The following is a 9,834-nucleotide window of genomic DNA, read 5'->3' as shown; positions in this document are numbered from 1 at the left end:
TGGTTCAGCCTGTAGTGTGTTTTTCCACTTTTAATTTTGAGGGTGACTCCAAATCCAGACCTCCATGGGTTAATAAATTTGATTTCCATTGATAATTTTTGTGTGATTTTGTTGTCCGCACATTCAACTATGTAAAGAACAAAGTATTTAATAAGAATATTTCATTCATTCAGATCTAGGATGTGTTATTTTAGTGTTCCCTTTATTTTTTTGAGCTGTATGTATGTATATGTGTGTATGTATATGTGTGTATGTGTGTGTGTGTGTATATATATATATATATATATATATATATATATATATTACTATGAAAATTAGGAGTGAATAGGAAAACTGCTGTCACTGTCAGACTATAGAAACATTTACACATACTTAAATGTCTCAAACTGCAATTTGATATAACAGGAGCTTGCATTAAGATAAATAAAGCTTAAGATATTTCATTAATGTGCAGATAATCTTCTGTTCCTTCATGTCAGTATCTACTAAGATTTAATTACCTACTGGTCACTATGATAACCTGATCAGTATGTTCAAGAACTTTGAAATGAATTACTGTTCAGACCTGAAGGAGAACTTTCCTCTTTGATGCTTGTGTTACTACTAAACTGGTAGCTCAGATAGCTGTCCCCAAATAATACAGTACTTCCTGCATGTAAAGAAGACTGCACTGACCTAATACAGTGAACCCAGATTAATCCATGTGCGTGCAAAACATAATACACTTTATAATGTGGTGACGGATCACTAGATTTACAGGAAGAAGGTCTACAATCATTAGGTTGACATGGTAATTAAGTCGACATCTGAAAAGGCAACAGGTACAAAAGGTTGACACAGAAAATGGTGGACACAAGAACAGATCGACACATCATTTTTGCATTTTTCTCTGACGTCCTAAGTGGATGCTGGGGACTCCGTAAGGACCATGGGGAATAGCGGCTCCGCAGGAGACAGGGCACAAAAGTAAAAGCTTTAGGATCAGGTGGTGTGCACTGGCTCCTCCCCCTATGACCCTCCTCCAAGCCTCAGTTAGGTTTTTGTGCCCGGCCGAGAAGGGTGCAATCTAGGTGGCTCTCCTAAAGAGCTGCTTAGAGTAAAAGTTTTGTTAGGTTTTTTATTTTCAGTGAGTCCTGCTGGCAACAGGCTCACTGCAACGAGGGACTTAGGGGAGAAGAAGTGAACTCACCTGCGTGCAGGATGGATTGGCTTCTTAGGCTACTGGACACTAGCTCCAGAGGGACGATCACAGGTACAGCCTGGATGGGTCACCGGAGCCGCGCCGCCGACCCCCTTGCAGATGCCGAAGAGAGAAGAGGTCCAGAAACCGGCGGCTGAAGACTTCTCAGTCTTCATGAGGTAGCGCACAGCACTGCAGCTGTGCGCCATTGCTCTCAGCACACTTCACACCAACGGTCACTGAGGGTGCAGGGCGCTGGGGGGGGCGCCCTGGGCAGCAATGAAAGTACCTATTCTGGCTAAAAATACATCACATATAGCCTCTGGGGCTATATGGATGTATTTAACCCCTGCCAGGTTGTCAGAAAAACGGGAGAAGAAGCCCGCCGAAAAGGGGGCGGGGCCTATTCTCCTCAGCACACAGCGCCATTTTCCTACACAGCTCCGCTGCTAGGAAGGCTCCCAGGCTCTCCCCTGCACTGCACTACAGAAACAGGGTTAAAACAGAGAGGGGGGGGCATTTTATGTGGCGATATTATTATATATTAAGATGCTATAAGGGAAAACACTTATATAAGGTTGTCCCTGTATAATTATAGCGTTTTGGTGTGTGCTGGCAAACTCTCCCTCTGTCTCCCCAAAGGGCTAGTGGGGTCCTGTCCTCTATCAGAGCATTCCCTGTGTGTGTGCTGTGTGTCGGTACGTGTGTGTCGACATGTATGAGGACGATGTTGGTGAGGAGGCGGAGCAATTGCCTGTAATGGTGATGTCACTCTCTAGGGAGTCGACACCGGAATGGATGGCTTATTTAGGGAATTACGTGATAATGTCAACAAGCTGCAAGGTCGGTTGACGACATGAGACGGCCGGCAAACCAATTAGTACCTGTCCAGGCGTCTCAAACACCGTCAGGGGCTTTAAAACGCTCATTACCTCAGTCGGTCGACACAGACACGGACACTGACTCCAGTGTCGACGGTGAAGAAACAAACGTATTTTCCATTAGGGCCACACGTTACATGTTAAGGGCAATGAAGGAGGTGTTACATATTTCTGATACTACAAGTACCACAAAAAAGGGTATTATGTGGGGTGTGAAAAAAAACTACCTGTAGTTTTTCCTGAATCAGATAAATTAAATGAAGTGTGTGATGATGCGTGGGTTTCCCCCGATAGAAAATTATTGGCGTTATACCCTTTCCCGCCAGAAGTTAGGGCGCGTTGGGAAACACCCCCTAGGGTGGATAAGGCGCTCACACGCTTAGCAAAACAAGTGGCGTTACCGTCTCCAGATACGGCCGCCCTCAAGGAGCCAGCTGATAGGAGGCTGGAAAATATCCAAAAAAGTATATACACACATACTGGTGTTATACTGCGACCAGCGATCGCCTCAGCCTGGATGTGCAGCGCTGGGGTGGCTTGGTCGGATTCCCTGACTGAAAATATTGATACCCTTGATAGGGACAGTATTTTATTGACTATAGAGCATTTAAAGGATGCATTTCTATATATGCGAGATGCACAGAGGGATATTTGCACTCTGGCATCAAGAGTAAGTGCGATGTCCATGTCTGCCAGAAGATGTTTATGGACACGACAGTGGTCAGGTGATGCAGATTCCAAACGGCACATGGAAGTATTGCCGTATAAAGGGGAGGAGTTATTTGGGGTCGGTCCATCGGACCTGGTGGCCACGGCAACAGCTGGAAAATCCACCTTTTTTACCCCAAGTCACATCTCAGCAGAAAAAGACACCGTCTTTTCAGCCTCAGTCCTTTCGTCCCCATAAGGGCAAGCGGGCAAAAGGCCAGTCATATCTGCCCAGGGGTAGAGGAAAGGGAAGAAGACTGCAGCAGGCAGCCCCTTCCCAGGAACAGAAGCCCTCCACCGCTTCTGCCAAGTCCTCAGCATGACGCTGGGGCCGTACAAGCGGACTCAGGTGCGGTGGGGGGTCGTCTCAAGAGTTTCAGCACGCAGTGGGCTCACTCGCAAGTGGACCCCTGGATCCTACAAGTAGTATCCCAGGGGTACAGATTGGAAATTCGAGACGTCTCCCCCTCGCAGGTTCCTGAAGTCTGCTTTACCAACGTCTCCCTCCGACAGGGAGGCAGTATTGGAAACAATTCACAAGCTGTATTCCCAGCAGGTGATAATCAAAGTACCCCTCCTACAACAAGGAAAGGGGTATTATTCCACACTATTTGTGGTACTGAAGCCAGACGGCTCAGTGAGACCTATTCTAAATCTGAAATCTTTGAACACTTACATACAAAGGTTCAAATCAAGATGGAGTCACTCAGAGCAGTGATAGCGAACCAGGAAGAAGGGGACTATATGGTGTCCCTGGACATCAAGGATGCTTACCTCCATGTCCCAATTTGCCCTTCTCACCAAGGGTACCTCAGGTTCGTGTTACAGAACTGTCACTATCAGTTTCAGACGCTGCCGTTTGGATTGTCCACGGCACCCCAGGTCTTTACCAAGGTAATGGCCGAAATGATGATTCTTCTTCAAAGAAAAGGCGTCTTAATTATCCCTTACTTGAACGATCTCCTGATAAGGGCAAGGTCCAGAAAACAGTTGAAGGTCGGAGTAGCACTATCTCAAGTAGTTCTACGACAGCACGGGTGGATTCTAAATATTCCAAAATCGCAGCTGATTCCGACGACACGTCTGCTGTTCCTAGGGATGATTCTGGACACAGTCCAGAAAAAGGTGTTTCTCCCGGAGGAGAAAGCCAGGGAGTTATCCGAGCTAGTCAGAAACCTCCTAAAACCAGGCCAAGTGTCAGTGCATCAATGCACAAGAGTCCTGGGAAAAATGGTGGCTTCTTACGAAGCGATTCCATTCGACAGATTTCACGCAAGAATTTTTCAGTGGGATCTGCTGGACGAATGGTCCGGATCGCATCTTCAGATGCATCAGCGGATAATCCTGTCTCCAAGGACAAGGGTGTCTCTTCTGTGGTGGCTGCAGAGTGCTCATCTACTAGAGGGCAGCAGATTCGGCATTCAGGACTGGGTCCTGGTGACCACGGATGCCAGCCTGAGAGGCTGGGGAGCAGTCACACAGGGAAGAAATTTCCAAGGAGTGTGGTCAAGTCTGGAGACTTCTCTCCACATAAATATACTGGAGTTAAGGGCAATTTACAATGCTCTGAGCCTAGGAAGACCTCTGCTTCAAAGTCAACCGGTGCTGATCCAGTCGGACAACATCACGGCAGTCGCCCACGTAAACAGACAGGGCGGCACAAGAAGCAGGAGGGAAATGGCAGCAAGGATTCTTCGCGGGGCGAAAAATCATGTGATAACACTGTCAGCGGTGTTCATTCCGGGAGTGGACAACTGGGAAGCAGACTTCCTCAGCAGGCACGACCTCCACCCGTGAGAGTGGGGACTTCATCTGGAAGTCTTCCACATGATTGTGAACCGTTGGGAAAGACCAAAGGTGGACATGATGGCGTCCCGTCTGAACAAAAAACTGGACAGGTATTGCGCCAGGTCAAGAGACCCTCAGGCAATAGCTGGGACGCTCTGGTAACACCGTGGGTGTACCAGTCGGTGTATGTGTTCCCTCCTCTGCCTCTCATACCCAAGGTACTGAGAATTATAAGACGGAGAGGAGTAAGAACTATACTCGTGGCTCCGGATTGGCCAAGAAGGACTTGGTACCCGGAACTTCAAGAGATACTAAGAAGGGACTTGCTTCAGCAAGGATCATGTCTGTTCCAAGACTTACCGCGGCTGCGTTTGACGGCATGGCGGTTGAACGCCGGATCCTAAGGGAAAAAGGCATTCCGTAAGAGGTCATCCCTACCCTGGTCAGAGCCAGGAAGGAGGTGACCGCACAACATTATCACCGCATTTGGCGAAAATATGTTGCATGGTGTGAGGCCAAGAAGGCCCCACGGAGGAATTTCAACTCGGTCGATTCCTGCATTTCCTACAAACAGGAGTGTCTATGGGCCTCAAATTGGGGTCCATTAAGGTTCAAATTTCGGCCCTGTCGATTTTCTTCCAGAAAGAATTGGCTTCAGTTCCTGAAGTCCAGAAGTTTGTCAAGGGAGTACTGCATATACAACCCCCTTTTGTGCCTCCAGTGGCACTGTGGGATCTCAACGTAGTTCTGGGATTCCTCAAATCACATTGGTTTAAACCGCTCAAATCTGTGGATTTGAAATATCTCACATGGAAAGTGACCATGCTGTTGGCCCTGGCCTCGGCCAGGCGAGTGTCAGAATTGGCGGCTTTGTCTCACAAAAGCCCATATCTGATTGTCCATTCGGACAGGGCAGAGCTGCGGACTCGTCCCCAGTTTCTCCCTAAGGTGGTGTCAGCGTTTCAACTGAACCAGCTTATTGTGGTACCTGCGGCTACTAGGGACTTGGTAGACTCCAAGTTGCTAGATGTTGTCAGGGCCCTGAAAATATAGGTTTCCAGGACGGCTGGAGTCAGGAAAACTGACTTGCTGTTATCTTGTATGCACCCAACAAACTGGGTGCTCTTGCTTCTAAGCAGACGATTGCTAGTTGGATGTGTAGTACAATTCAGCTTGCACATTCTGTGGCAGGCCTGCCACAGCCAAAATATGTAAATGCCCATTCCACAAGAAAGGTGGGCTCATCTTGGGCGGCTGCCCGAGGGGTCTCGGCTTTACAACTTTGCCGAGCTGCTACTTGGTCAGGGGAAAACACGTTTGCAAAATTCTACAAATTTGATACCCTGGCTGAGGAGGACCTGGAGTTCTCTCATTCGGTGCTGCAGAGTCATCCGCACTCTCCCGCCCGTTTGGGAGCTTTGGTATAATCCCCATGGTCCTGACGGAGTCCCCAGCATCCACTTAGGACGTCAGAGAAAATAAGAATTTACTTACCGATAATTCTATTTCTCGTAGTCCGTAGTGGATGCTGGGCGCCCATCCCAAGTGCGGATTGTCTGCAATACTTGTACATAGTTATTGTTACAAAAATCGGGTTATTATTGTTGTGAGCCATCTTTTCAGAGGCTCCGCTGTTATCATGCTGTTAACTGGGTTCAGATCACAGGTTGTACAGTGTGATTGGTGTGGCTGGTATGAGTCTTACCCGGGATTCAAAATCCTTCCTTATTGTGTACGCTCGTCCGGGCACAGTATCCTAACTGAGGCTTGAAGGAGGGTCATAGGGGGAGGAGCCAGTGCACACCACCTGATCCTAAAGCTTTTACTTTTGTGCCCTGTCTCCTGCGGAGCCACTATACCCCATGGTCCTTACGGAGTCCCCAGCATCCACTACGGACTACGAGAAATAGAATTATCGGTAAGTAAATTCTTATTTTTGCCATCTCAACACGTGGACCCTCAATTAGTGCACCACTTTGGTCGCCATGCCTCGGGCAAGGAGGCCAAGCAACCGGTTACTACTCCCAGTTGTAGTCCACATGGATGGTAAAGTATAAAAAAGTGAATTTAACACCCCCCCCCCCCACCCCCAAAACCCTCATGTCATCCTTTTGTACCTATCGACCAAAAGCACTGCCGATCTTTCATAGGTTGACCTAATGACCGTGTCGACCTATTGACTGTCTAACTAGACTGTAGATCTATTGACTGCATACCTTACACTACACCGGGGGAGATTTACTAAGCCTTGGAGAGTGATGACGTGGAGAGAGACAAAGCACCAGCCAATCAGCTCCTAACTGCCATGTTACAGGCTGTGTTTAAAAAAAATAACAGAAGCTGATTGGTTAGTACTTTATCTCTCTCAACTTTATCACTCTCCAAGGCTTAGTACTACTGATAAACCTGAAATATACTGTATAGCATGGATGTCTGTAGATAAACTGTGGGGTGGGGGGGGAGAGGAGAGGATTCAAGTGTTTTGTGTGACTGCGTCCACTAGATGGTGACCAATGGAGCAATTCAAGTGTTGTTCTGTTTGGGCGCACACGGCCACTGGGGTCGACATTACAGTTACGTTGTTCCATCATTTTAATGGGCTGGTAAATAGTATTATATAGTGACACAGGTGGGCTAGTACTCAGCATGTTTACACAAATTTATATGGATGCCATCATTGTATGTAAGAGTACAATTTGGCAAACCTTTTTCTATTTTCTAGTTTTCTTTGAATAAGTTGGAAACTAATATTCTTTGTATAACAGGTTTTTTCTCTGATGTCCTAGTGGATGCTGGGTACTCCGTAAGGACCATGGGCACTCTTAAAAGAAAGATTAGGTACAATCTGGTGTGCACTGGCTCCTCCCTCTATGCCCCTCCTCCAGACCTCAGTGTTAAGGCAGATTATTTATCTTATATAATACCCTTTATGAGGTCTAAGAACACTGTACGCTAACTACGTATGAAGTACCGTAAGGGTACGCACGTTGCGTAACAATCGCTTAGCCGTGGTCGAGACGCTCAGGCGTTACGTTCGCTCACGGCCAAGAGATCACTGGCAGGCACGCTATTGGCTGCCGACTACCGTAATGATTCGCTATAGCGATGCGATCGCTCGAGACCACGAGGAGATCACCAGCGGCGCATACGCTCACAATGTTAAATCTTTATATCTAAACCATAAACAGTGTATTATGCAGTAAACCCTTTGTGTAGTGATATGGAGTAAATGCAACACAGTATAACCTTACTAGCTTAAAAGCAGTTTGAGCGTCACCGACGCTCTGAGAATACTTAACTCTATAAGAAATACACAGATACCTGGGCTTAGGGTCCAACGCCTAATATATATATATATTTTGAATGATATACTTGCAAAAGAATTAATACAAATACAAATCATACACTACAATATAACATAGACTAACTAACCAGGTAACTACACAGTAAATACAATACAATTAAGTTTAAGAGAAAAATGAGAGAAAGAGAAGGGAGAGAAAGATATGGCCCATAATAACAAGAGAGAAACAGTATGATTACGGAGAAAAACTTACGCACAAAGGAAACGATCGCATGCGCCTCTGGACATCCAGCTCCCGATTTTCAGCAATGATAACCGTTGAAGAGTGAGGGCTGGATGTGATCGGCCTTTCTATTTATGCCCCACACACAATGCAATTCAATGGTCCCTACAATCTCATTGTTCATTGGACACAGGAATTCCTCCTCGCATTATAACAAAAGGTCATAGGTTGATTCATACAGGTGGGCTGTGACTATTTCCAACAGCTCAGGTGGGAGGGAAACTGGGTTTCCTGCCGCATGGGTAATAAAGTGCAAATAAAGTAAATGTTCATAAACTTCTTATGCCCATAACTATTCGCACGAGCGATTGATCTGCTTCAAACCAACACCGGAATATTTCTAATTAAATATTCTTCCGATGGATACTAAACACCACTGTATTACTCCTGTCTGACCCTTCGTATCAAACAAAGAGGGATTTCTCTGTTCATGAACATTCTATATTAACCAAACTTTCAGAATCTATCAAAGGGACCATGATCTACAAAATACATTATATAGTGAAAATATGTAATGATTGAGTCGCACGCTACGATCACATAAACTCTACCGTAAATACGCATACCGTGCGCCTGCGGGTGCCCGCGACTGTGAGTATGCGCACGTACGGGAGAGCGTACGCATGCGCAGCACGGACCTGTGTGAGGTGCAAATATGGTAGTGTGCATAGAGATATTTTTCTGACTTTGACAGTCCACCCTTTGGCAGTCAACAATAACTGCCTCTTCCTGAAAACATTTCAAAAAGAGAAAAATATATGTTAGGGGTTAATACATTTACATGGTTGGGTAAGGGAGGAGAGGAGAAGGTAGGTAAAGGGTATGACCTAGTGAGATAGCAGAAGCATGTGTGTATGAATCCGTGCTTGGGGGTCATGTATCATCGTGCCGTACGTGTTTTAAATCAAGCTTCGAGGTATTGCGAAGTATACATTTGAATTCCTTCTTATCCCGGGGTACGGGTCTGTGGATGGGCTGTCAAACTTTACCGAGCTCTTTTTGGCTTTGGTTGTAACAAAATGGGGAGCACATTTTAGTTGATGATACATGAATGGGGGAGATATGTGATTGCTGATATCTGTGCCTGTATTCCCTATCGACTATGTGTGTCATTACCTGAGGGTTGTAGAAATGAAGAAAAGACATAATTACGGTAAATGCGGTGGTATTCTATGTCAGGTAAATGTACATTCGTCGATTGAGGTCTTGTTTGGTGTCTGTTGAATGCAGTCTTCTTTGTGCTTTTGCCCATAAGGTGCGAGCAAAAGCTGTCAATGTCCATAGATTTACAAAAGTGTTGGGCTAGCGTAATTTTAAAATTTCTAGGGAAACTGGGGATCCATGGCATAGTTCATCAAAAATCTGTGTATCAGGTTGTCAAAACTTCTTCTTTAATCCCTCTGTTGTCTGTATATCGGCTCATCAAATTCCTCGTCCAAGTGGGTCTTTTTACCTTGGAGGAAACGGAAAAACAGGTGAAAGAAACGGACCGTAGAAATCGCATTTTCATCACAGCATTGTTTCTACATTTGGGTCATAAATCAAGTCCATTGGAATTACAGTTTCCTCACTCCTCAAACTCATTACCCTTGTACGATGTTTGCACTTCATTAAAGCCTGACCGCATCTAAATATCAATCCAATCGATATGACAACACCTAAGATACATAGGAGAAACTTCCCAACATCC

This window comes from Pseudophryne corroboree, chromosome 6, assembly GCF_028390025.1.
Source record: "Pseudophryne corroboree isolate aPseCor3 chromosome 6, aPseCor3.hap2, whole genome shotgun sequence".
NCBI lineage: Eukaryota > Metazoa > Chordata > Amphibia > Anura > Myobatrachidae > Pseudophryne > Pseudophryne corroboree.
Note: the sequence above shows the minus strand (reverse complement) of the source record.